Source organism: Balaenoptera physalus (assembly GCF_965194825.1).
Source record: "Balaenoptera physalus genome assembly, chromosome: 1".
In the NCBI taxonomy this organism is placed as follows: domain Eukaryota; kingdom Metazoa; phylum Chordata; class Mammalia; order Artiodactyla; family Balaenopteridae; genus Balaenoptera; species Balaenoptera physalus.
The window spans coordinates 24,355,754-24,376,377 of record NC_138882.1 but is presented as its reverse complement, the minus strand read 5'-3'; the positions used below and the strand labels follow the sequence as shown (position 1 = coordinate 24,376,377).

The 20,624-nt window shown below is 53.0% G+C and overlaps 1 protein-coding gene and 2 long non-coding RNA genes across 10 annotated transcripts in view; 1 reads left to right on the top strand and 2 right to left on the bottom strand.

Annotated features, from left to right (window-relative positions):
* Positions 1 to 3,314: 3,314 nt before the first annotated feature.
* LOC309644651 lies at positions 3,315 to 12,624 on the bottom strand. The gene is made up of 3 exons (XR_014254538.1): positions 11,741 to 12,624; positions 9,214 to 9,336; positions 3,315 to 8,551 (listed from the first exon to the last, which is right to left on the bottom strand). It is a non-coding gene; the product is annotated as an uncharacterized lncRNA (long non-coding RNA).
* Positions 12,625 to 12,904: 280 nt separating this feature from the next.
* Positions 12,905 to 20,082, bottom strand: LOC309644664. Its single transcript, XR_014254545.1, has 3 exons — positions 17,891 to 20,082; positions 17,533 to 17,800; positions 12,905 to 13,217 (listed from the first exon to the last, which is right to left on the bottom strand). It is a non-coding gene; the product is annotated as an uncharacterized lncRNA (long non-coding RNA).
* Positions 16,800 to 20,624, top strand: part of TMEM63A (transmembrane protein 63A) — a 31,178-nt gene continuing 27,353 nt past the window's right edge. For 3 of the 8 annotated variants that reach the window (XM_082426603.1, XM_082426607.1, XM_082426602.1), the window contains exons 1-2: positions 16,800 to 16,936; positions 20,090 to 20,265. The gene's annotated coding sequence lies outside the window, so the exon portion shown is untranslated. Of the gene's footprint in view, positions 16,937 to 17,286; positions 17,388 to 20,089; positions 20,266 to 20,624 lie in introns of those variants that run through there. The other 5 variants (XM_082426604.1, XM_082426605.1, XM_082426606.1 and 2 more) reach the window with 5 other exon arrangements.

The window sequence follows — 20,624 nt, the reverse complement described above, 5'->3', positions numbered from 1 at the left end:
TGGGCCCTCCCTGTCCTCCCAGAGCAGCTTGGTCTCAGCATCAGCAGGACCGGCCCTTCCCCAGGGCTCCCTGGGCTGAAGAGGGTGGGCGGGTGGAGGAGGACCTGTGTTTCCCTTCATCCACACCTTCCCAGCGAGGCTGGGTCCTGGGTTCAGTCCTTGCTGGGCGGCTGTGTGGCCTCAGGAGGATCCTTGAGCCTCCCTCTGACAGCTGTCTGCTGGTCGGCTGGGTGAGGCAAGGAGAGGCCTGGCTTCTGGAAGGAGGGCCAGGAAGGACACCTTTGCATCCAGGTAACAATAGCTGGTCTGGATTGAGTGTTTACTCTGGGCCTGTACCTCATTGAACTCCCACCGTGAGCTCATGGAATACATATTATTAACGCTCCCACCTCACAGATAAGGAAACCAAGGCGCAGGCAAGGTGATGAACTTGTCCAAGGTCACTGGCCAGGACTGGCCCCCTTCCGTGCTCTCATTAACCATCTATGACCTTGGACCAGGGTCTTAACTGCTCTGAGCCTCCTTCCTGCAGTGTCAACAATGTCTTCCTCCCAAGGGTGTGAGGGGGAGTGAGGGAGAAGTGGGAGGTGAGTGAGGCAAAGGGAGAGCCCAGCCGGGGCAGGGGTGAGGCTGTGGAACCAGCCAAAGCATGGCATTGAGGGTGCCCCTGGCGCCCGGCCTCCAGCCCCGCTGAACTCAAGCTTCCTCTTGTATCAGCTGCCCCCAGGTTACAGAGAAGAGGCAAAATCATCAATATACATTTGCTTAATTAACTGAAGAGAAAGAGAGGCAGGAAGAGGAGCATATGGAGACACGGGGCTTCTAGAAGGTCCTTCCTCAGGGCAAGATTTGAGGATAGTCTACGTGGGTGTTTTTCTTTTCCGACGTTTTTTATTTGGGGGGCAAATCAGAGACTAATACTGCTAATGACTCCCTCAGGGCAGGTTGGTGGAGGGGGGTGGGGAGAAAAGAAAAGAAAAGAGAGGGAGAGGGAGAGGGGAAGGAAGGAAACAACCTGTATTACAATCACAATTGTGATTTTCTGAATCCGGGAATGTCTTGTCTTTAAAAACGGAGAGGCGTGTTTGCAGGTGCGGGATGAGGAGGAGTTGGAGCTGAATTTGTTGCTGTTGACAGAGGACGGCAGGCGACAGCCCCACCATCAGTGGACTCACTTTTGTTCTGGGGACAAAGCCTGCGTGTGCGGCGTGGCCGACCACAGACACGGGAGATGGGAGGGAATCAAACGCTCACCCTCACCATGCACTTTCGAGGTGTTTTCTCCAACGGAAAAATGTTCATCGGTAGATGGAGCTTTAAGCCCTGAAAAGAAAAAATAAACCAACACACAAAACCAAACCAAACCAAGCCTGTAGGGATGTCTGTCTTGAGGCTCCTCTGTGTAGGTAAACATCGCTCTTCTGCACGCATACCCGTTTCCAGTGCCTCCCAGGTCTTCTGTACTCTTGTTCCGGGTAGAGTGAGAGCTCTCCCAGTAACGCCCACAAGAAAGAAAGGAAAAGATGAACTCTTGAGAGACACGTTTCGTGCTGGGGAAAAACAACACAAGTCTGGGACTTCCCTGGTAGCGCAGTGGTTGAGAATCTGCCTGCCAATGCAGGGGACACGGGTTCGAGCCCTGGTCCGGGAAGATCCCACATGCCGTGGAGCAACTGGGCCCGTGAGCCACAATTACTGAGCCTGCGCGTCTGGAGCCTGTGCCCCGCAACGGGAGGGGCCGCGATAGTGAGAGGCCCGCGCACCACGATGAAGAGTGGCCCCCACTTGCCGCAACTAGAGAAAGCCCTCGCACAGAAACGAAGACCCAACACAGCCATAAATAAATAAATAAATAAATAAATAAATAAATAATCGATCACAAGTGCTCCCTGCACGTGGGAGCAACAGCAGGCAGTGAAGGCGATGCCGTCACTTTAATCTGGGTCTGGACGTCTCCCTGTGACACAGTCACCCACCCCCTCCAGCTGCCCAGCCTGCCCAGCCCTACTGGAAGACCTGGCCCTGGAAAATGGGTGCCCGGATGCCCACACAACCGCATCTCCATGGTGCCCCTGACCCGCTTAGTCTGACGTGGGTCCCGCCTTGCGGCTGGAGTGACCTTCCACCCACTGCCCTGTAGCCGTTGAGACTCCCAAGGTCAGGGCACAGCATCTCACTCAGCGAGGGCCTGGGTCCTGTTGGCCAGATGCTCTCCCTCCAGGCCTCCGTGGCTGCCTTCTGGTGAGAGGGCTGCGGAAAGGGGGTCGCCAGGCCACGGCTACAAGGCCACAGAGGGGCTTCGTTCTGGGCCTGTGGCTGGGGCAGTGTTCCACCGGGTGGACTCCCACGCCGCTGACCTCGGCCTGCACTGGAAGCTGCAGGAGAGCCTCTTCCAGCCGGGTCCCTCCAGCACCCTCTCTCAGTAAGCTGAGTATCATGCTCACTTTCAAGGAAATGCTTAACGAAATTCCTTTGTTCATCACAGAGCGTCTGTTGCACCCAGAGCTGAGGCGATACACTGGTGACTCACACAGCCCGCCCCCTGTAACTCAGCTTCCACGTGCTCCCTTCTACACATGGGAACTGCCTAACAACAGGAACACGACGGTATGTTTCCCCCTGACAGGATCCACCTGTCCTTCCTACCTGTGAAGCAATTCTCTCTCGGCTCCAAAATGAGAAGACCCACCATCCCAATAGTTATTGCATCCATCACGGGCTATATTAGTTCCTCCTCAAATTTGGTGATGGTCTCACTAAATATTCTGTTTCCTACTAAATTGTAAAATGGACCTTCAATAACTCATGTATAAAATTTTTTGAAAAGGGAAGCAGAAGAGAGGAGAATGATTACTTTTTACAGATCAGTACATGCACGAAACAAGCATAGAGAGACAAAGCTACCACCACGCTCATTCCTGCAATAGTCACCAGGTCATAGTCGGTATCTGTGGTTTCCGTCTTCACCGACTCATGCCGTGTCTCCCTAGGCCTCAGCCAGAACTTCAGCTGCTTTGGGTTCTGGAGTGACCCAAACCTTCATTCAACCTTCAACCTGCCTTTTTGGGGTTGCTGTAGTTTTCAACTCACCTCTACTGTTGGGGAAGCAAGTACCAAGTGGGTCCCCAGAGAATTCTCTGTATCTCAGACATAGTCTTCTTTTATTTTTTTTTTTAAATGTCAGATTTCTTTTTTTTTTTAATTTTATTTATTTATTTATTTTATTTTTGGCTGCGTTGGGTCTTTGTTGCTGCACGCGGGCTTCCTCTAGTTGTGGTGAGTGGGGGCTACTCTTTGTTGTGGCGCGCAGGCTCCAGATGCGCAGGCTCAGTAGTTGGGGCACAGGGGCTTAGTTGCTCCGTGGCATGTGGGATCTTCCTGGACCAGGGATCGAACCCATGTCCCCTGCATTGGCAGGCAGATTCTCAACCACTGTGCCACCAGGGAAGCCCTCAGACATAGTCTTCTTTGCCTTCACTGTGTGACAGTCCCCTATTCCCCTTGGTAGTCGGGATCAGTCATGCCAGCCAGGGGAGTAGCTCCTTTTTTGACCTGGTGGTTCAGTGATAAGGAGCCTAAAATGGCCAGGTAGATGTCACATCTGAGGATTCAGTGGAACCATTGATGTGTCCCCTGGTAGAAGCATGTCCTGCTCCATGCAGGACAGTGAGATTTCAGTTGGAAGATGTACAGTTTTTAAATTGCAGGCCCAGATGACTCACACAGTCCATGGTAACATGACTCACAGAGAATGGTAGCAAATGTTTGGAGGCAGGAGAGGGCAGGACATGTTTTCACTCAATATTGATGGAGCCCCTACTGCTGCCTGCCACCATGCTAGGTCCTGGGGATCTAACAGTGAACAATTCAAGGTTGTTCCTTCAAGAGCTTGCTTTCCATGGGGAATTGCGGGAGTATATTGGAGAAGTGGAGCGAAGAGGGAGGGCAGCCTGGGGTTTTCAGAAGGTCTTGGGTGCCATGTGAAGGGCGCTCACCACCCCTCTTCCCAAGTACCAGGGTAAAACCCTCTGTGTCTGGGGGCTCAGAGGGAGAGCTTAGGATAAAGCCTCTCCACCAGGGCAGAACCAGTGTCACTCACCGTCCAGGAGCCAGGCCTGTCCTCAGCCAGGCCCCAGGAGGACGGTGGTGTACGAGGAATGGGGCCCCACCACAACTGCTGACAGCTTGGCTCTTAGTAGACCATGGACAGAAGATGGGTATGGGGTTCAGGGCTTTCATAGGGCTGACTCCTCTCTTCTCTTCAGGTCACTGGTGGATAGAGGGTAAGAGAACAGTGGTACAGTATGTGTATCATAGAATTATAGTATAAAGTATGAAGAAGGAAATTGATAAGTCAAAATCACTGCTAGCCTGAAGGTATTTCCTAAAAAGTTTGTACACAATGACTGCAAATACTCAAGTGAGTGACTGTAGAGAGAAATCAGAGGTAAATATTAGAAACAAGGAGCAAAATTATCATTATTAGCAAATAACTATTTTTCTCTTTCCTAAGAAAGCAAAGGAATACATCTCTAAACACTATGGTATTGCTTGGTTTGAATTTAAATAAATGGAATCATATGTGTTTCGGGTCTGGCGTCTTCTGCTCAGTTTTCTGTTTGTGATCATCACCAATATTGTATATAGTTTGGTTCATTTTCTTTGCTGCAGGATATTCCATTACAGGACTATACTACATTTTATTTATCCATTACACTGTTGATGGATATTTTTGGTGGGTTGCTTCAGTTTGGGCTCTTATAAGCAATGCTGTTATAATTACCCATACACATGCATTTCTGTCCAACTGAGTGGAATTTCTAGGTCTTTGGGTAATGTGCTATCTTGAACTGTAGTAAATACTGGGAAAGAATTCTCCAGTGTGGTTGTAGAACTTTACACTCTCACCAGCAACATAGGAGAGTTCTTGCTTCTCCAGATCTTCACCAATCTTCCGCAAGATCCATTCTTGATTTTTAAAAACTCCTACTATGGATACTTCCTTAATATGATAAAATGTGTTTATCTCAACTGTAAAGCTCATACTTAATGGGGAAATAGTAAAGTAGTCCTGTTAAAACAAGGGACAATGATATTTATTATCATCAATTTTATTTAGCATTGTTCTGAAGATACTAGCTAATGAAATAAGACAATAAAAAGAAACCAGAGGAATACATTTTTTTAACAGCTTTATTGGAGTATAATTGCTTTACAGTGTTGTGTTAGTTTCTGCCGTATAACAAACTGAATCAGCTATATGCATATGTATATCCCCATACCTCCTCCCTCTTGCGTCTCCCTCCCACTGTCCTTATCCCACCCCTCTAGGTGGTAGCAAAGCACCGAGCTGATCTCCCTGTGCCATGCAGCTGCTTCCCACTAGCTATCTATTTTACATTTGGTAGTGTATATATGTCCATGCCACTCTCTCACTTCGTCCCAGCTTACCCTTCCCCCTCCCTGTGTCCTCAAGTCCATTCTCTACATCTGCGTCTTTATTCCTGTCCTGCCCCTAGTTTCATCAGAACCATTTTTTTTCTAGATTCCATATATATGTGTTAGCATACAGTATTTGTTTTTCTCGTTCTGACTTACTTCACTCTGTATGAGAGACTCTAGGTCCATCCACCTCACTACAAATAACTCAGTTTCGTTTCTTTTTATGGCTGAGTAATATTCCATTGTATATATGTGCCACATCTTCTTTATCCATTCATCTGTTGATGGACACTTCAGTTGCTTCCATGTCCTGGCTATTGTAAATAGAGCTGCAGTGAACATTGTGGTACATGACTCTTTTTGAATTATGGTTTTCTCAGGGTCTATGCCCAGTAGTGGGATTGGTGGGTCATATGGTAGTTCTATTTTTAGTTTTTTAAGTTACCTCCATGCTGTTCTCCATAGTGGCTGTATCAATTTACATTCCCACCAGCAGTGCAAGAGGGTTCCCTTTTCTCCACACCCTCTCCAGCATCTATTATTTGTAGATTTTTTTGATGATGGCCATTCTGACTGGTGTGAGGTGATACCTCATTGTAGTTTTGATTTGCATTTATCAAAGGAATACATTTTTAAAAAGAAGAATTCAATTATCGTTATGAGCGAACATTGAGATTTTGTACCTAGGGACTTCCCTGGCGGTCCAGTGGTTAAGACTCTGAGCTTCCAATGCAGGGAGTGTGGGTTGGATCCCTGGTTGGGGAACTAAGCTCCCACATGCTGTGGGCAGCGTGGACAAAAAAAAAAAAAAAAAGTACTAGAACATATATACAATGGAATATTACTCACCCATAAAAAGGAATGAAATAGTGCCATTTGCAGAAACGTGGATGGACCTAGAGATGGTCACACAGAGTGAAGTAAGTCAGAAAGAGGAAAACAAATATCGAATAATACTGCTTATGTGTGGAATCTAGAAAAATGGTACAGATGAACTTATTTGCAAAGCAGAAATAGAGTCACAGATGCAGAGAACAAACTTATGGTTACCAAGGTGGGTGGGGTGGGATGAATTGGGAAATTGGGATTGACATGTATACACCACTATGTATAAAACAGATAACTAATGAGAACCTACTGTATAGCACAGGGAATTCCACTCAATGCTCTGTGGTGACCTAAATGGGAAGGAAATCTAAAAAAGAGTGGAGATATATATATATATATATATATATATATATATATATATATATATATATATATATATATATATATATATATACGTATAACTGATTCACTTTGCTGCACAGCAGAAACTAACACAACATTGTAAAGCAACTATGCTCCAATAAAAATTAATTTAAAAAAAAAGATTTTGTACCTAGACAATGCAAGAGAATCAACTGTGAACTACTACAAATGATAAGACTCTTCAGTATGGAGGCTGGGTTCAAAATTGGTACACAGAAATCAATATTCTTCAATGATACAAACAATAATTGGCAGTGCTGTGGAATAAAAGATCCCATTTTCAAAAACAAAAAAATATAAACTACTACTATAAACTACTATACAAAATATAAACCATCAGTAACTGATTTAACTATCAAAATGAAAACTACACATACACTGTAACCCAGTGTATCAACTTGTAGACATTTATCCAAAAGATACATTCTTATATGTATAAAGTGTCATTTATACTAGGTGATTTATTCCAACATTATTTGTAATAGCAAAGGATTGAAATGGAATTTGAATATTCACTCAGAAGATTCTGGTTATATAAATTATGGTACATCTATATAAAAAATTTATGTAACGGTAAAATAAAATAAAAGAATGTGGCAGTACTATATAGAAGATTCTACACGGCATATTGTTAAGTGAAAGAAGAAAACTGTAGGAAATATGTGTAGTATGCTAATCTTTGAGTTAAAAAAGGAAAGAAAGAAATGTATCTGCATATATTTGCATAGAATATCTCTGAAGGATACCTAAGAAATTATGGTATTTCCTCAAACCTAAGAGCTTTTGATGCTGGAGCTTCCTTCATCTGACCAGGGCTGAACTGTGTCACAAATTCATATGTTGAAGTCCTAACTCCCAGTACCTCAGAGTGTGACTGTAGTTGGAGATGGTGGTGCAGGGGGCTTTAAGGGGTGATTAAATTAAATGAGGCCCTTAGGGTGGGCTCTAAACCAATCTGACTTGTGTCCTAAGACGAGGAAATTTAGGCACATGGAGAGACACCAGGGATGTGTGTGCACAGAGGAAAGACCATGTGAGGACACAGCAAGAAGGTGGCCGTCTGCAAGCCAAGGAGAGAGGCCTTAGAAGAAACCAAATTTGCTGGCACCTTGATCTTGGACTTCCAGCCTCCACACTGTGAGGAAATAAATTTCTGCTGTTTAAGACCGGCCCCTCCCCTCTCCCCACTAACATTTTGTTATGGCCGCCAGAGCAGTCTGAGACACCAAATGTCATCAGAAGGTTGTTGCACAACAGTGTCCCAACTGCCACCTGGCTGTCAGTGATTATGAGACAAATTCTGATTTCAAAGAGGCAACATGTCAGAGAGAACAATAAACCCCTTTGAATCAATTGAACTAACAACACTGGTGCCTCTGGGGTGGGGGGGTGGTGGTGGATAGAGAGACTGGGGCCAGGGATGGGAGAGACTTTTTACTGTACCATTTACAGCATAAAATTATAATTTTGAAAAGGGGGTAGTAAGATTCGTATGGTGGGAAAAATATCTGAGTTTCTTTGTAAGCAGACTGTCTCTGGGGAGAAGTGGGAGATGAGCAGCAAAGGCAGGGAGGCTGACTTTTTAAAAAAAATATTTATTTATTTATTTAGGCTGCACCGGGTCTTAGTTGCAGCATGTGAGATCTTTTAGTTACAGCATGTGGACTTCTTAGTTGTGGCATGGTAACTCTTAGTTGTGGCATGCATGCAGGATCTAGTTCCCGGACCGGGGCTCAAACCTGGGCCCTCTGCATTGGGAGCGTGGAATCTTACCCACTGGACCACCAGGGAACTCCCGAGGCAGATATTTTTCATGAACACCTTTTGCACCTTTTGACTCTTGTACTATGTGTATTAACTAGAAAATAATTAAGAAACATTGTTAACTTAAAAATTTAAAAAGTTAAACATGGTAAGTTAGTATCAGTTGAAAGACCCCTACCATTTATTGAGCACCTATTGTGTGTGTGTGGGGGGTGGTTTGTGAGAGGCACTTTGCTGACATCCCCACTAATACTGACAAGTTCTTTGCAAAAAGAAGTACATTATCCCCATTTTGTAGGAGGAGACTTACATTGAAGGGGATAGAAAACCCATCTAAGGCCACACAGCCGATTAGTGGCACAGCAAGGACTGAACCCAGGGCTCATCCTTGCCAGAAAGGTGTGGATAAACAGAAACATGGGTCCGTAGTCCTCTCCTCTTCCCCACCCTTCTCAGCCCAGGGAGCCCCAGGGAAGGGTTGGCCCTGCTAAAGCAGAGGCCAAGTTGCTGTGGGAGGACAGGGAGGGCCCACTGCCCACCCAGAGGCGTGTCTGGAGACCCCAAGGAGCCACATGGGCCCCCAGGTCTGGGGTCGGGGAGGATAATGGGTGCAGGGCTGGGCCTCTGGGAATTTCGGGAGCACCGCAGCAGTGCCTGCCCTGATCAGGAAGGGGACAGGAGCCTCTATCCCCCCAAAGACCCCCAGATGCTCTAATCCAGAGGTGAACTGGCTCCTGGCCTCCAGTCTTCACCAACCTCACAGCTCACTTTGGTTCCAAGCCCAGGCTCTGGTCCAGTTTGTCCCCATCCGCAGAGTCCGCAGGATGACCTCTGACCTCACATTTTCCCACGGCCCTCAGCTGGCAGTCTGGACTCTGGCTGGGGTAAAATCCCAGCCTATTAGGGGCAGGAGGGTGGTAGTGGGCACCTGGCCCCGCTCCTCACCTGCCCTCCTGCCTCAGTCCCTATGATCCATCTCTCCTGGACCCTCTGGGGGCCAGGTCTGCTGCCCACACCCCAAGACGGCCGGCCCACTGCCCTCCGGGGTACCCTCGGCTGTGGGCCAGGTCCAGATTGGCCCATATCAGGGGTAGTGACGCCCTGTTCCCTTGGCTTCTCTCCTCCCTTCAAGACGGAAGATCTGGCTCAGGGGCCACTTAACCATCTCCAGCCGACCTGACCTGGCAGGGTGTTAGGCCAGACACAGGTTGGGGTGGAAGTGGGGGAGGCCTGGCTCCTTCTTCTGCATGACAAAGGATGGGGGCTGCCCTCCCGCCCGCTCGCTAATCAGCCCATTGTCAAAAGTCTCCCAATCCACATTCGATTTCTTCTTTTGGCCTCTGGCCAAGGTTGCCAGATTTAGCAACTGAAAATATAGGACTCCCGGTGAAAGGTGAAATTTCAATTTCAGATAAACAACAAATAATTTGTTAAAGTACATCCCAAATTGTGTTGGGTATTTCATCTGGCAGCCCGATCCCTGGCTGATTGCCCAACTGTTTTATTTCCCCAGTGAAACTCTTCAACCAGGCAAATCCACGTTCACGTGGGGAAGTCTCAGGAAATTGGGGGACATGCCCCCCGCCCCTGCCCAGCCCTGATCACCTGGACTGGGTCCACTTGGCTAGCTTCAGGGGGCTGAGAAGACCTGACTTTACGCAGGCGTCCATCATGAACGGTTGTGAGCCTGGGGATGTTTTGCCTCTCTGAGCCTTGGTTTTCTTGGCTCAAAAACTGGAGGAGGGGATGGCCTGGATTGTCTTTTCGACTCTGACCTCTGAATCCATGAACAGCCAGGAAGAGGGAGAGGATGGGGTTCCTTATTGGACAAAACCCCATTGGAACTAAATTATCTCAGGCTCCCTTGCCTAGGAAGACCCCCCCCCCCACAAGAACACCGGGGAAAATAATGGGTTTTCCAACCGTGGACAGCCCAGGAGCTCAACAGCTCCCAGGAGCCCTCTGAGCCCCAGGCTCAGACGCTCATTCCGGCAGGCAGGATCGGTCCTTAGGCAGAGAGCCCTGGTGTTGAATTGGCAGTTTAGCTGCAGCAAGGTACAGGACTCTACGTCCACACTCCAGGGACGGGAGTTTGCTCTGACTTGGGGGACAGGGGATCTAGCACAGAATGAGATCCCTGCCTCTTCTTCAGGAAACAAGCTTTTAAATTTAACTGGTCAGGGACCCCAAGCCAAGGTAGAGGCTTCTGACCCACAACAAGAGCCATCTGTCCACAGTCCAGACAGCCCCCTCCTCGGGGCTCAGGGACCTGTCTGGCCGCTGAACTCCCAGGAGGTCCGAGGGGTGTGACCTCCCTCCCTCCCGGGCTCCCTCCCTCCCACCCCCCAGGCCCAGCCCAGGCCTGGCTATAAAGCTGGCCCAGCCTGGCCCTCAGCACACCCAGCTGGGACCCTCCCGGAGCCTCCTCCGGGGACACGTCCTCTCTGCCCCTCCCTCTCCCAAGCAGCACCATGCGGCCCCTCTGGCTCTGCTGGGCGCTCTGGGCGCTGCCCCTGGCCGGCCCCGGGGCGGCCCTGACCGAGGAGCGGGTCCTGGGCAGCCTGCTGCGGCAGCTGCGCCTCAGCGAGGCTCCCGTCCTGGACGAGGCCGATGTGGAGAGGCTGGTCATCCCCGCCCACGTGAGGGCCCAGTACGTGGCCCTGCTGCAGCGCAGCCATGGGGCCCGCTCCCGGGGGAAGAGGTTCAGCCAGAACTTCCGAGGTGAGGCCCTCCCTCCCTGCTGCAGCCTGGTCCTCGCGGGGGGGTGGGGGGAGGGCCTGCTCTGGGGAGGCGGTCTGGGGGCGCAGGGTCCACAGGGCGATGGGGAGGGACCACGGACTGTGAGGAAGGCTGGGCCCGGGCCCCTGGTCTCTGTCTACACTGAGGGCCCCACCCCTCGGGGCCAGGAGGAGCTGGGCCAGGCTGGACCCGCTGCCAAGGCCAAGGCAAGAACAGATATCATGGGGTAGGGAAGCAAAGTGGAAAGAGGGGAGAATAGAGAAGAGAAGACAGGCTGTCAAGGGGACTTTGTGCTGGTGGACAAAAAGGCTGGCCTCAGCAGAGACTGTTGCCTCAGAGAGAAAGGACCTCTGAGTTCAGTTCTCAGTTCTGATATTTGTTTTACTTTGGACAAGTCACCGAACAACTCTAGCCTATTTGCGTTTCTGGAAATGAGATTAAAGTAGCTCTGACTACTTCCCAGAGTTGTGGGCGTTATATGAGATGGGAGGTACCAGGTCTGAATCGTGTTGCAGCCTGTCACCTCCCTGGGGCTGGGGCTCACCTCCTCAGTGCCCAGAGATAGACGAGGCCAGGTGTCTGGGGAGATGAGGAGACCGGTCCTGGACACCTCAGCAGGGGTGACCGCTTGTGGCCACGTGGCTGGCTGGTCCGGTGACCATGCTGCCCACCCGGAGCCTCAGCTGTTGGGGACATGTCGCTGGTGCCTCTGAAGAGGCTGCTGTACCCATCCTCACCGTTTCCCTCAGGGCTCAGTAGTCCCACAAAAGTTGTTTACAGGCCCCTGGCTCCTCTTCCTCCTTTGGGGGACATTTCACTGGGCATGAGCAGGGAAATGAAAGTAAATTCAGGGCTCTTCCTCTGGCTCTTAGGAAAAGCCAGTTTCAGCTGGTGACCATAGATTTTCACTAGCTGGGTCTTCTGCCTCCCGCCCTCCATTCCCCCTCCTGCCCCTTTGCCTAAAGAAGGCTGTGGGTTTGTAGCCCTCACTGGAAGCCCCAGTCCTTGCAGAGCGTCTCAAAGCTGCCCCTACCAGGTGAGGGCAGATGCCACTAGTAAACGAGCCCCAGCCTCAGATGATGGGGGAGAGTCTGCTTGGCCCTAGCAGTTTTTCTAGGAGTGGAGGTGCTCTCTTTCTGGCCTGGCCCATCAGTTTCCCAGCCCCCAATCTCTCCCTAGGGATTACTGGGGAAACCCTGTTCACTGGCCCTGGGCCCTGCCGCCCTCAGAGCTCCCCTGGTGCCCGGAGGGGCCCCGCTGATCCCGCTCGTGTCCCCAGAGGTGGCCGGCAGGTTCCTGGTGTCCGAGGTCTCCTCGCACCTGCTGGTGTTCGACATGGAGCAGCGGCTGCCGCCCCACAGCGAGCTGGTGCAGGCCGTGCTGCGCCTCTTCCAGGAGCCGGTCCCCAAGGCCGCGCTCCGCAGCCACGAGCGGCTCTTCCCGCGCAGCGACCTCGCCCAGGTCACCGTCCAGTGGCTGCACATCCGCGACGACGGTTCCAACCGCACCTCCCTCATCGACTCCAGGTGGGGAGGTGGCGGCTGGGGTGCGGGGCGGGGATGAGGAGGGGGGCTGGGCCCGGCGCGGGAGGAGGGGTGGCCTGGGGGAGGAGGGGCGGCGCGGTCCCGGCCGGGCCCCTTGGGGGGGGAGGGGGAGGGGGGAGGGGGAAGGGGGGAGGGGTGGGAGAGGATCCCCCCCCGCCCCGGGGCCACCCCAGCCGTCCCAGTCCCCACCCCTTAGCGCGGGCCTGTGTCTCCGTGTGGTGTCGCAGGCTGGTGTCCGTCCATGAGAGCGGCTGGAAGGCCTTGGACGTGACGGATGCCGTGAACTTCTGGCAGCAGCTGCGCCGGCCCCGGCAGCCGCTGCTGTTGCAGGTGACGGTGCAGCGGGAGCATCTGGGCCCGCTGGCCTCCAGCGCCCACAGGCTGGTCCGCTTCACCTCGCAGGGGCCGTCGGGCGCCGGGCAGCGGGAGCCCCAGCTGGAGCTGCACACCCTGGACCTCAGGGATTACGGGTAGGTGCTGTGGGTCAAATGGGTGAAACCGAATAATGAGGCAAATGGCAGAATTAAACTTATTCTGAAATGGGCAACTTTACAGGGTGCTATGGGAATGGATGAATATATAAAATTTCTCCTAACGCTCTTAGGAGTAATATCAGGTCTAATTATTTATTTGGGGGTTATTTCTAGTTATCCATCCTTATCACAGATATCCAGCATTTTGAACATAACAAGAGATGGACCATAAATCTCCCTCCAGATGCCCCACTAAGCCCTGCCCTGAGCCCCCTGACCTCTGCCCTCCCAGCTGACCTCTGACTCTGCCTCTCCTTGCCCCCCACAGAGCTCAGGGAAACTGTGATCCTAAGGCACCAGTGACCGAGGGCACCCGCTGCTGCCGCCAGGAGGTGTACATTGACCTGCAGGGGATGAAGTGGGCTGAGAACTGGGTCCTGGAGCCCCCAGGCTTCCTGGCCTATGAGTGTGTGGGCACCTGCCAGCAGCCTCCAGAGCCCCTGACCTTCAAGTGGCCATTTCTGGGGCCGAGACAGTGCATCGCCTCAGAGACGACCTCGCTGCCCATGATTGTCAGCATCCCGGAGGGAGGCAAGCCCAGGACCCAGGTGGTCAGCTTGCCCAACATGAGGGTTCAGAAGTGCAGCTGTGCCTGGGACGGGGTGCCTGTACCAAGGAAGCTGGAGCCGTAGGCACAGGGTGTAGGCATTGAGGGACTTGGCTTATGTGTGTGTCAGAAGTGTTCCAGGGCACCAGGAGAGATGGGGATTACTGAACCGTGGATGGCACATGCTCTGTGCTGTCTCCTGAGTTCTTCTGACCAGTCAGCTCACCTTCTGATTTTTGTTTCCCAGGAACAAGACTCCCTGGCCACTGGGTAACCCCTGCCCAGTCTACTCTTTTCTTGACATTATTCACTGCACTGTATCCTAAGCACTTATCTGTGTAGATTTTGTAACCTAAGAGGAGAAACCCCAATTTGTCATTGTTTCCTTGACCTGTCACTGGATCTGGGCTGAGCTCTGTGGTATAGGTGGGAGATGCAGCTGCCACTCTGGGCTTAAACCCTAGGGTCAAGTATGGGCTGTGCATTCCCAACTCAGATAATAAGGGCATTCTGCAAGAAACAAATAAAACAGATTTTATTCTGTATTGCTATGTTTTACCCAGAATCCTGCAAATTGTGAGGGAACAGAAAGTTCTATAGGGATTAGGTCAACCAGATTAGAAGACTAAGGGAAAAGCTTAAAAAGACTTGTTCAAGGTCTCAGTTAAGTGATACAGGGTGTTAGGATCAAAATGCATTGATTCTAAGGTGCCTGTCCTCTTAGGATTACGGCAGAAATTTTTTTGGTCATTGTTGTTGACATTTTTACTTTTCTGGGCACAGGGAGTGGGCTTTATTTCAATTCTACTTGATACAAAATTTTAAAAAATCTGTGATCAAAATAATCATCAATATTACAAGAATGTGGGTCACTCCTTTAGATTTGGGGGCAGATAAAGGGAGCAAATGATAAAATGGTGAACATAAGATTTTCGAATGCCAAGATTACACTGGCTTTTAAACTGAATTTGATGTAGGATCTGGGCCTGGGGCGTGGATGTCTTGGATTCCTTGCCAGCCAAGCTGCACAGCTCTTATTAGCTATAAATTCTATATCCTCTAAATTTTCATTTTCTTCTCTATCAGATAGGAACAATCCCTGACTCCTGTACTTTTACTGGAGATTTAAGGAAATAGTGTTTTGTTTTGTCTGTTTTTTAAATATTTATTTATTTGGTTGTGCCAGGTCTTAGTTGCAGCAGTGGGCTCCTTAGTTGTGGCATGCTTGTGGGATCTAGTTCCCTGAACAGGGATCGAACCCGGGCCTCCTACATTGGGAGCACAGCGTCTTAACCACTGCGCCGCCAGGGAAGTCCCAGAAATAGTGTTTTTACAAGCACTCTACATACTGCCTGACACATAATGGGGGCTATGGTTATCTCAACTCACATTTTGATCTATCTTGGCCTTCTCTTGATTTTGAAATAACCTACTGAAAGTCAAGTTTAGAAATCCCTTCCCTCTCTGAAATCAAGGATCCTAACTTTTCTCTTTGTCAGTGGCTCCACCAGGGTAGAGGTTAGAACTTTGCACTCCCCTGGGGCCCAGGGCACAGACCAGGAAGGGGGTGGCTCCATTAACTGAGGCAGGGGAGGAATAGGGACACGCAGGTGGGGCGTATGGGGGGGCAGAGAGTGGACAGAGGCAGTCTGAGAAGCCAGGGGCAAGTCCGGCGGCCACACCCAGGAACCTGCTGGAGGTCAGGCGTGGGCCCTTGGCAGTCGGAGGTAAGAGCAGGAGAGATGGTCAGGCACCTGTGCAGAAGGACAAGGGCCGGGCTGAGCGCAGGGGCCAAGGGCAAACTGGGAAATAACTAGCGGCTGTGGGTGGAGGAGAGGGAGGAAGCCAGATGGGACAAAAGGAGCTGTTAGAGAAGCAGGAGACATCCCCTACCCCACCCCACTCCAGAGAGCCCCAGGCTGGTGCTGGAAGCGTGGGGAGGGAGGGAAGGAGAACACTTTGACCATTTCCAGGAAAGAAGAAAGCCCAGAAATGGAAGACAGGTCAGAGGCCCTGCAAAGCTGTACACGTGCGGAGTGAAGACCTGTTCAGGATTTACTAATTTCTAGTGCGGGAAGGGACCTGAGGGGAAGCTTCGGTCCCACCCCCTCGTGTTGCAGACTCGGACGGAAACCGAGGCCTTCGGAAGAGGGCAGTTTGGTGCCGCAGGCAGACGGTGGTCTTCGGTTTCACAGGGGGCGCAGTCCTCACTGAACCCCGTCCTGCGTGTGGCCCAGACACACCCTGGCGCCCCCCGGGGAGCTTACAGTCCAGTTGCGGAGGCCGCTGGCTCATAGGAAACACCCTGGGACCCAGCCCGGGGAAACAAGCCACGCTTAGGGAGCTGAGCTAGATGGGTGCCCCCGGCGGCCTGGTCCTGGCAGTACCCGCTTTGGCTCCAGGGGACCGCTGAAAATACTGCGACCTCCGTTTGGGGCCAAACGTAGGACGCACCCACCCACCCTCCACAGGGTGTTCCCTGTCCGGCTGCCCAGAGCGGTAGGGGAGCCGCGGCCTTTCACCCTGGGAGCCGGGTGACCGCGTACTGCGTGGAGCCGAGGTGCGGGCTGAGCCCAGCCGAGCTCCCCATCCTCCCACTCCCCCGGGCGGGCCTAAGAGCCGGTCGCGGAAATTCAGTGCAATACAGGAGAATCAAGAACGTTTGCCGATGCTCTCCCCGCGCATCCCCCGGACGCGACCACCCTGTGCTAGGCCCGGGGCTCCCCGAGGTGCCGGGGGGAGGGGGACGCGCCGGGGGCTGGGGAGAGGAATTAGCCGTGGCGGCGCCCTCCTCTGTCCCAGGACGCGAGCCGGCCCGGCCAGGGCCTGCAGAACTTTAGGAGGAGCTGCGCGGGCTGAGCAGCCGCCCCGGGGCCAGGCCAGGGCGGAGGATCGCCGAGGGGCGTACGGTCCAGAGCCCGGGAGCCGGCGGCAGCGCGGACGCCGGCCCCGCCGAAGCTGCAAATTGAGCAAGCAGTGGATGCGGGTCTGCGCATGTGCACGAGCGCCGGAGTTTCACTTTGTAACTTTTAAGTAGTCAGGACACCGCCCCGCCCGGCCAGGTGGAGCCAGACAACCTCCCCGGGCCGCGCCGGGCTGCAGCGACGCCGCCGCAGGTAAAGGGGAAGAAGCGTTGGGAGGGGGGAATGTCGCCCTCCGCCTTTCCCGGGGCGTGCAGGACCTGGGGTCTACGTCAGGGTGCCATGTCTAGTGTCCGGTTCCGGGGTGCGGCCCTCCGGCCTCCGCAGACCCGACTCCGGAGCAGGGGTGACCGGGTGGGTGGGAGGAGAAGGTCCGTCCCTGGGCCGCGCACACCCCGCGCCCCTCTTCCAGCGCCGCGCCTCTCCAGCTTTCCTAGCAGCTTTTCGGGACTTCCCCCTCCAAGGCTCCAGCTTTTCGCTTTTATGGCTGATCCCTTTCTCTTCCCACCCCTCTCTTTGGGGATTTGTCAGCTGGAGTCGACCTCCCAGCCTAACCCGGAGCGCAGCCTGGGGGCCCTTCCTTCTCCGACTCTGCGAGGTGGGCCTGGGAAGGGGCCAGGCATCTGAGTCACCTGCTGCTGGGAAGGTAGAAACCACCTTGGGTCTGCTCCTCAGTGACCACTCCCTGCAGCCCTGCTGGAGTCCTGAGGAGGGAAGCTGGGGCTTTGGGGAGGGGTGGGGAGGGTGAGGAGAGCTCTGCTAGGAAACCCAAAACGCAGAGGTGCCAGTACCTGATAAGCCCGGCCACCTGAGACTCGGGGGTGAGCTCTGTCTTTCAGCTCAGGCGGTGTCCTGAAGGGCAGGAGGCCACCGCGGTACACAGAATGACCCGCCGGCTTCCCTCCACGCTGAAGTCGCGTGGCTGTGGCCCAGCCGCACAGCGTGCAGGGTGTGAGGTTAAGCCGGTGGGTTGTGCTCACCAGTTCAGGCCCAGTGCGTACAAGGCGGCATCCTGGGGTCTTTCTCAGGCCCTGGCTCCTGCAGGGCTGTGGACAGTCGCTGGGGAGAAGGAAAGACTCCAGGTCACCGCTTATTGGAGAAACGACTCATATTTCCCTTCTCCCTTCTGCATGCCCATTGTCTTTCTACCTTCTCCCCTCCTCTGACACCTGTCAGGTAGTCCTGAGTCTGCTTCTGCATTGAGGTGGATGTGTACAGAGGCAGAGGCCTCCTTTCGCCTTCATAACGCCTCTTGTTTGTTTAGTTTGGGGGCAAAGGTCTCCCTTGGCTGTTCACTGGGCTGTAACAGGAAAAATATCAGATGGGGTCCTGCTATGCCTAATATTGTCTTTCCCATTGTCTGGAGAGGTGACAAAATGGGAGCAGATTTTGAGTGCCCACGAGGGCTCAGTGCTTTAAGGGCATTGCCTCTCACCAGCCCTGCAGGAGAGACATCATTGTGCCCATTTTATGGAGAAGGAAGCCAAAGCACCGAGTGGTTAAGCCACGTGTCTAAAGGCATGTGGTGCTGAGACCCTAACTCCAGAGCCTGCTCAGGTGACTGCCGGCTGCTCTGCCTCCCCCTGCAGCCAGACTCTGTGCCGTTTCCTTGGCGCTCCAGGGCTTGTGTCTGTGGAGGTAAATGGTTGTCCAGGTTCCTGGGCCCTGTTTGGTGGGACTTTAAGGAGAAGTTTGCAACCTGCCATCTACAACATCAGAGTCACCTCCTGTGGCAGAAGGCCTGGAGCTGCTTGTCGTCCTAACAAAGTCAGAAAATTTGGTGATGATAAAAATACCCTGAATTTGCAAGAGCTGACGACTCTCACACACTTCCTGCAGCGTTCTGTTGCCACTCCTGGCAGGGGAGGCTTAGAGATCTTCAGGTGTGCTGTGGGGGCCAGCAGCTACCAGCTCAGGTGGGCAGGGGGTTAGCATTGGTGGCTGACTTCTTTGGCAATTTTGGGACCAGCCATGGCATTGAGCTCTCAGTCTCACTGGCCACAACCAGACTGTAGGGTGTATGTGGGCTGAACTTTGCATTGGGGCCTGAGTCACATGCTGCTCACCTGGCACCTGGGCCTCAGCAGTATATTTTGCCTTTCCTGAATGAGACGATGAGCAGAGAGCTCTCTGGAAGGCATGGATAAGACTAGGCATTCACACATGCATATCTGACAAATATGGGATGAGTGGACATTGCCAGGCAGGGCGCCTTTGGCCACAGGGCCTACTTGCTGGTTTGGCCCCTGCCCAGCACTACCAGTCTTTTGCCCACTGAGCCAACTCTCTCCCGGTCACCACCAGCTGAGTTCCCTTCTCTCCCCCTCCCGTTCCTTCTGAGCCTGGCGGGGCTACCCTGTGGTGCGTGTGTTTCCAGCTGCCCTCTCAGAGTGTGCCCGTTTGGGAAGATGCAGGGGGCTGGCCCTGGAGGGACCGTGATGGTTCAGCAGAATCTGGACTTTCCATGTGTAACAGACTACAACTAAGCAGAAAGTTCTGAGAGAGAATGCGGGCCCCCAAAGCTGTGCCCTCACCTGGAGGGGGCAGACAAGACAGGCCACCTCTGGGGAGCCCTGAGGTTCCATCCCAGGCTGGTGGGATTTGATGGCTGACCTCACTGAGTCCTTCTTATCAAACTTTGTAAAACCACCCAGGGGAGCCTGTTTGACTTAGAGGCGTGACTGGGGCTGAAGGGGGAAGAGGAGCATAGGTACCTGCTTCCCACGGGGCCTCTGCTCTCCCAAAGCTCAGCACAAAGCAGCATTGGTGAGGCTCATCCTGCCCCAGCACCACTGCACCAGCCGCCCCTTTCCAGGGACAATGCTCCCTCTGTGACCATTTTATGGGGATGTTTTTTTCTTTCCACTTCACTTTTCAAGCCTTCCTTGTTTGTTCTGCTGCATTCCATTTTCCTGATTCTAGTCTTTGGGGGCCCTGGGGAAGCCTCTTGGGGCCCGCATGAGGTCCTGGACTCAGTCTTCCTGGAGCCTACAGCTGCCAGCGCTTCTGTGGGGGGAGGTCCACTGCCCTGGCTTCAGTAGGGCCTTGAGCCGTTGGACGAGAGGGGAGAGGCTGGACCCTCAGGTGATTCTGGGGAAGAGAGAGGAGAGAGGAGCAGGGCAGCACAGAGGAGCGTGGACCCTCCGTAGTGCTAGGAGTCTGGGGAGAGAGAGCCAGGGCAGGAGGGAGCGCATTGGGAAGAACCACAGGCTCCGTATGAGCGTTTGAGTTCCAACACATTGGGGCACGTGTGAGTGCAGGGGAAGTGTGCTGCAGGGTTTCAGGCCAGAAGCCCTGAACTGGAAGAGGGCAGCTCCCACGTGACTCTGACTGTCTGTGTTCCTTCAGGGAGGTCTGTAAAGGCTGGTGCCCCATGACCCCAGTCAGGAAAGCCCTGAAGGAAATGAGTGGCGGACCTGAGGCAGCTTGGGAGGTGGCCAGGGCTGCCACTGCCTTTGCTAGAGCCTGCATCAACTGAGGTCCTCTCCAAGGCATTCACCCACACTTCCTTCCCCTGGCATCTGGTAAGTGCGGGGACAGGAAGGAGGGGCAGGCCTTTGCCAATCAGTGTCAGGCTGGGCGTTCCGCTGGGGTGGTGCCAGGGGGTGGGGTTTAAAGGAGGGAAGCTAAGACCATCTGTCTGCCAGAGGCAGCTTTTGTGGCTCTGCCATCACACCCTCCGGCCATTGCCCAGTCTCTTATAGGGATGAGAGAGTGACTTGGCCTTCTGGAGAGTCCTCCCATGCCCTTGACCTGCCACCTCCCCCCACCCACCCTGCACTTCCTGTCATGTGTGTGTGAGACTGTCCCCAACCCAGCCGTCCCAGGGGCCAGAATTGGGAATCACCTTCCCCCAGCACACATCCTGCCAGTATTACCAGGT